The following is a 7,266-nucleotide window of genomic DNA, read 5'->3' as shown; positions in this document are numbered from 1 at the left end:
TCTGAGTAAAAGATCAAGGAATCAAGCCGGGATCGTGTTCGGGGATCAACAGATGATAGTTAAAGACGAAACGAAGAATCGAGCAGGCATACGACACATTGTCTAGTAAAATGCACATAACCGTTTGCTCAGAACTCCGTTTGGGCTCCACAATATATCGTTGGAAAACTATTTGAAAGGGCTACAACTTTCATGTTTTGCATTTTCGCAAATACCCACTACCGCGGTGCATGGAGCGGCGCAGGATGCGCCGCGCCTTTGGAATTTTCCTGCAGTCAGTCAGAATCAGCTCTCTGAACTTTCCCACAAGCACACCGCATGGCGCGTCGCCCCATGCAGCGTGCCTGTGCAAATTTTACAGAGACAGAGTCATATTTTGCGTAGGAATGGGTGTTTCGTCTGGGTCTAACCCTACTTGGTATAAATACATATAAAAATGTTATTTTGAGGACTTTTGACGGATTTTAGACCTAGAGGGAACATACTTTGAAGGAGAATTCACGTGGAGTAACACACAACACGCCGGGAGGAGGCTTCTAACCAGTTGTTCTTCTCTTCTCTTCCTTTAATCTCATAATTTATTAGTTCTAGAGTTTTGGGTGCTGCATGAACGTTGTAGTTTGAAGCTTGAATTGTTATTATTATTTTATCATATTGGTTGTTTTATTCAATCTTGCACTTAATTATTTGATTGCTTGATCACCAATTAAATACTATCTACAAATCTACGATTGAACTCGGGAGCGGGAATTCTAGATTGCATATAAGATTGAGTAGAGCAAGATCTTAACTCTGAGGGGCAACAGATTTGCGGTTAGGATAAGAATATACCTAATCGCCTTGCTTGGTTACTATAAATGAATTATTAATGTGTTATTGTTAATTCTTATTCCATAGGAATATAGGCGTTAGATTAGCTTGAATAGACGAGTTGTACTTCGGGAGAAGGCTACGAGCAATATTAACCTTATCAACCAATAACACTATAAATTAATTAGGCGATTTAAGTGAAAAAATTAACGGTATTGTTAGCTAACCCATAGCTCTAGAATATTCACTCACATTGAATTCGTCTTTATAATTCGCCTACTTGTTTTCTTTAATCTCTTAATTTGTTACTCTAGATTAGTTTTAGTTAAATATTCATACATTCAGATTCACTTGAATAGATTAATTGTTTAGGTTTAATTTAGTTGATAGTTAATCACAAGTCCCTGTGGGTACGATATCCGGACTTACTATCCTATATTACTTGTCGACAGCGTATCATAAATTAATTCCTAGCTAGTATGCCCCTGATTAATTTTTGAAACCTAAACCTTATGTGCCCTAGTTCATCAATTGTGAGTTCCATTCTTATTCTTGTTTACTGCTTTGTTTAACATGCCCAATCCTGTCTTGTTCAATATGTGATAATTATAAAGTCATGAAATATGAAATTAGTTATAAGTGGATAAGTGTCATTTGTATGAATCCACGTGGAATCATAAGGATAAGGGGGATCATGACTAATCAACTTTACAAAGATTGAGGTGGCAACAAGTAGAGAATTCAATATTAACTAGGCAAGTCTTGGAGCTAGGTGGCAAGATTAGGGAGTTTTGGTGGCTTAGTCATCAAATAAGTAGGGTGGATAAGCATTTACGTGGCTGCAATTATAGGTCTTGATCAAGACAAAGGGTAACTCTTTGGTTTGTAAGATTAGGTGGCATTTTAGGGAAATTTGTGGGCTGCCACATAGCACGAAGTTAGCCAAGGGTGGCACCAATGTGCACATGAGTCATAGCACTTAAAGTACATAGTTTAAATGTGTAAAGTTTGATGATGAGTCATTAAGTGTGCACTTAGAGGATTACACGTGTAGAATGAAAAGAAAGTCTTTAATGTTTAGTAGTCCCGTATTTTAGTACTAGGATGAGTCGTAGTAATCCATATGAGCTTAAAAGGGATTAAGGTCATTCATGAGGTTATAGAGGATTTGTGACAATATTATTGTAAGACCCCGTAAGTTTAACAACCTTGATACTGTTAGATATATTTTAATATTGTACCATGATCTTTTTTTTTTATAGTTGTACTTTAGGATAAGGATTTGTGGACAAGTACAAGGTGACAAGGATGTCCACGTGGCTATATAGTAACGAGCAACAAGTGACTAATACAAGTTATTATGGAGGTGACATCTTTATAACTAATTAAGAAATTGTGGATAAATATTGTTAGTAGTAGAACTAGATAAAGATTATGTAGATTAAAAGGGGTGGATACGTGTACAAATTAGGTGAGGTTAATGGGTGTCTAATTTTATTAGATGACAATATGTCATAAATTAAGGAAAGAGTGGAGGGAGGAGGATCCCATGTGTAGTTGTGGGAGACAATATTTAGTGACTAAGCACTACTAGAGGTGAAGGTGGCATTCTTATAGATGGTGAGGGGACAACATCTCCACATGTCACTATGAGGGAAGTAACAAAGTGACTAAGCATTTAATGGGCAGTAAGTGGCAGGTTTGAAAGAATTAGGGCTTAGCTTTCTAGGTGGACCCCATGGTCCATAATCATGTGGCATCATTTGAGAGCTCACTTATCCCTTATTTTGTATATATATGATAAGTAAGTTCATGTATTTCACGATCTTTTCTTTTGTACCAACAAAATATAGCAACACTTTTAGCTAGGAGTTCATTCTTTTATTTGGGAAAATTCATACTTTGGTCTTGAAAATAAGTACTTTGGTATAAGGAAGCGTTGGTAGCAATATTCTCACTATGAGGATAATTCCTTATTCAAGTTTGATTCTTCATCTACGACCTTCTACGAGCTCGTATGAGCAATTAAGGTATGTTAAGGCTATCCTTTTTTTCTTTTGACATGATCCATACAATACAAACGAAACGAGTAAATGCACAACTTCCATAAAAGATCATATTCATAGAAATACTAGAGGTTCCTATGTTCTTGATTCCCCATGTGTCATATTATTCTATCATTTGTTCATAAGTCTCAGAAAATATGTAAGTTGATAAAGTTTACTTCATGACATTAATCAAAGGTATAATGGTCATACAATGTTCCGAAAGATTTTATTGATATACTTCTCATGCACTGCATTCATTCGTACATGTACATTGACCCATGACCAGATGACGTTATATACGCGTATATGTGTATATATATGTATATAGGATATGGGAAAAGGTTACGACGTTATAGACGCACCACCACCTGATTAGCTAGTATATGTTGATGATTTTGCCCACAGTGGCCGAGATGATATGATGGGATGCCCTCAGAGGCTTGATGATGTTATAAACACATGTACTTATGAACGACATGACATTCATACGCATATACATGAAAATATAAGTATTTCATGATTTACAGAGCAATCCAAATGTACAGGTTGAGTCCTTTACTCCATGTTTCTTCCATGTCTTTTATAAACTCATTTAAATGCCTTACATACTCGGTACATTATTCGCACTGACGTCCTTTTGCCTGGGGACGTTGCATTCATGCCTGCAAGTATAGATAATCAGTTTGACGAGCCCTCATTGTAGACGAGATTGGCATTCACCGAAGGATCGGTAAGACTCCACCTCATTCAGAGTGCAGCCGAGTCTATAAGTCATCGTGTCAGAGTTTTGCTACAGACTTATGGGTAGGCCGATATCCTGTCCCATTTGATGTCAAATAATCTTAGAAGCTTTGTTGACACAGAGGTTCATTTTGTACAGTATGTCAGAGGCCTTGACGGCTCGTATGTATTTTTGTTTTAAGAACGATGAGTCATTAATACAACGTTTTCCTACTTATAGTTATACATTACGAGTTGTGGTCATGTTGACCCATTATAGTTGCAGAAGAAAAAATGAGTTATAGAGTGTTTTGCTCGGGCCAGTACGGCACCGGGTGCTAGCAACGCCTCCCAGGTCATATGAAGTTTTTACCATAATGAGTCAATCAAGCATGGGCAAACAATGTCAATTGTTAACTAGACAAAGCGCAATGGGACCAGCCGAACCAACATGGATCGTGTGAGCTAGGCCGTGCTTGCTTTAACTTGAAGAAGAGAAAATTAATAAAGGTTTTTGTTGGACAGTCCTTACACCGTTATATTTTGAGGAAGCGAAAGCGAAGCGAGGGACAAATTGATGTGTTGCACGTGATTGGTTTGACATGTAGAAGAGAAAATTAATAAAAAATTTGTTGGACATTCCTTACAAGGTTAATTTTAAGGAAAAGAAAGCGATGCAAGGGACGAAAATTGATGTTTTGCACGTGGTTGGTTTGACTTGTAGAAAAGAAAATTAATAAAGTTTTTATTGGACATTCCTTATACGGTTAGATTTTAAGGAAGCAAGAGCGATGCGATGGACGAAAAATTGATGTGTTGCACATGCTTGGTTTGACTGGTAGAAAAGAAAATTAATAAAGTTTTTGTTGGATATTCCTTACATGGTTAGATTTTAACGAAAAGAGAGCGATGCAATGGACGAAAAATTGATGTGCTGCACATGCTTGGTTTGACTTGTAGAAAACAAAATTAATAAAGTTTTTTGTTGGACATTCCTTACACTGTTAGATTTTAAGGAAGCTAGAGCGATGCGAGGGACGAAAAATTGATGTGTTACACATGCTTGGTTTGACTTGTAGAAGAGAAAATTAATAAAGTTTTTTGTTGGACATTCCTTACAATATTAGATTTTAAGGAAAAGAAAGCGATGCAAGGGACGAAAAATTGATGTATTGTACGTGCTTTGTTTGACTTGTAGAAGAGAAAATTAATTAATAAAGTTTTTTGTTGGACATTCCTTACAAGATTAGATTTGAAGGAAAGAAAGCGATGCAAGGGATCAAAAATTGATGTATTACACGTGCTTGGTTTGACTTATAGAAAAGAAAATTAAGAAAGTATTCTATTGGACATTCCTTACATGATTAGATTTTAAGGAAGCGAGAGCGATGCGAGGAATGAAAAATTGATGTACTGCACGTGCCTCGTTTGACTTGTAAAAGAGAAAATTAATAAAGTATTTTGTTTGACATTCCTTACAATGTTAGATTTTAAGGAAAAGAGAGCTATGCAAAAAATAAAAAAAATTGATGTGTTGCATGTTCTTGATTTTAAATATACTATTAGTTGAGAAAAGAAGCCCTTTGACGGAAAAAAAAATAACGAAACTCTAATAACTACTAGGAGACGGGCCTCGCAGGTAGGTGAATAGAATTCTTTTTATTTTTGGTTTTCTCCGTTGTCGGATACCCATATTATTGAGGCCGACTAAATCCGGATTTGGTTTCACATTAAAGGATACAGTGATTTCTAACAAAAGCGACTCCATACATAAGGCTCGAACTCGAAACTCTGGTTAAGGATGAAGGAGTACTTACCATTTCACCTTTGTTGGTAGATGAACAGAATTCTAATACTACGTACATTAACATACTTTGGCAAATGTTCCTTCTGTCCAAAAAATTAATTTAATAACAACCTATTAAATGCCATTAAATTTTAACATTATAGAAGTGAGGATTTCAACTATATATAAATATGAGTTGATGTTCAGCGATTGTTTTCATCCTTTTACATATATAGCAAAATTAAAATGAAGTTGTTAGTAGCTTGCATTGCACTGTTTTTTAGTTTCACTACAGTCCCTCAGGCCTTAGCAAGTAATTTCTCAATCGACCACCTATGATAATATGCAGATCGTATTACAATGGGCACCCACATTCTGTGGTAGGAGGAATGATTGGATACCCAAAACGTTTCACCTTGCATGGCCTTTGGCCGGCAAACAGTACTGGATATAGTCTAAAATGTGCTCCACCTCCAGAGGGTACCAGCGTGGTCAGTATATATGTTCTTGAAAATACTTATTACTCCCTTCGTTCCAATTTATGTAAACCTGTTTGACTGGGCACAAAGTTTAAGAAAAAATGAAGACTTTTGGAATTTGTGGTCCTAAACAAGTCAAAATAAGACCCAGAGTATTTGTGTGGTTATAAAAGTTTCTCATTAAGGGTAGAATTGTAAGTTTAAACAAAATTGTTTCCAAATTTAGAAAGGAGTCATTCTTTTTGGAACGGACCAAAAAGGAAATAAGTTCACATAAACTGAAACGGAGGGAGTAGCATATATAGTTGCTTTTTTTTGATGATTAGTACTAGTATATATATTTTTTAACATACATAGAATTCAAAAATCTTCATATATGCATGTACTTACAGTGGACAACAGACGGACAGTTACGGACAGCTCTTCAAAAATGTTGGTATAGTCTGATCCGGGGTCGTCCCAATTACATACTGTGGAAACATGAATGGAAGGATTATGGCTATTGCTCTAGTCATACAATAAAAGATACTGACTACTTCTGGGCTGCAGTACGAAAGCATGGAAGAAACACCAAGATTGCGGGCGATGCGATTGTTAACGAATTGAGTGATGCAGAAATCAGTCCGTCAAATGATAAGGTTAACAAAAAGAGTGCAATAACGAGTGCCTTGTCTGAAATTCTGGACTTTAATAACCAAGTGGATGCTGTTTATATATCATGCAGCCAAAAATGCTACCCATGTCTTTCTCCGCGAGATTTTCTTTTGTCTTGATAAGATGTTGGGGAATTTCATTCCCTGCCACCAAGTCCAAGCCGAGAAGTTCTAGTTGCCAAAATGAGACTGCTGGAATACAAAGACCTAACTGTATAGGTCCAAATTTGACAACTACGGCAACATATAAGCAAGACATAGGACGGGGTTGACCACGACACAGTGACTGACGGTCGTTGTGATAAAAGCCGACGACCAAAAGCAGACAGTTGAGATGATATAATAACGATAACTTGAACTTAGAAAGAGACAGGAAGAATATTCCTTTTAATATTCTCTGCGTTGTACTTTTTAGGGTTTTTTGGGGAATGTCCCTTATAAATAGGAAGAGACAATGAACAATTAGGGGGATCTGCCTTTTGAGAACTAAGATACACATTGTAAAGTCAAGAGAGATATATACGAAGGAATTGTCTTATTCACTTTACTTAAGTATATGTTATTCAACCATCATTCACAAATCTCATAGATCCCATGTTCATATCAATTGCACATCCTTTTAAGTCATCAGAAGGAAAAGGCACCCAACCACACAATCATTGGGTGACAGTTCCTTTACATTATTGTCATTTGTCGTTCCTTGCATTCATTGCACGTTTATGATATTATTCTGCCAATCTTAGTATATTGAACGAACTGATTAATACTCC

General features: G+C 36.4%; 1 long non-coding RNA gene across 1 annotated transcript; it reads left to right on the top strand.

Moving 5' to 3' along the window:
- Positions 1-2,662: 2,662 nt before the first annotated feature.
- Positions 2,663-7,043, top strand: LOC107795038 (uncharacterized). Its single transcript, XR_012702373.1, has 2 exons — positions 2,663-5,855; positions 6,236-7,043. It is a non-coding gene; the product is annotated as an uncharacterized LOC107795038 (long non-coding RNA).
- The last annotated feature ends 223 nt before the right edge of the window (positions 7,044-7,266 follow it).

Source organism: Nicotiana tabacum, chromosome 18 (genome assembly GCF_000715075.1).
Source record: "Nicotiana tabacum cultivar K326 chromosome 18, ASM71507v2, whole genome shotgun sequence".
In the NCBI taxonomy this organism is placed as follows: Eukaryota; Viridiplantae; Streptophyta; class Magnoliopsida; order Solanales; family Solanaceae; genus Nicotiana; species Nicotiana tabacum.
The sequence above is the reverse complement of the archived record's forward strand: the minus strand, read 5'-3'. Positions and strand labels throughout refer to the sequence as shown.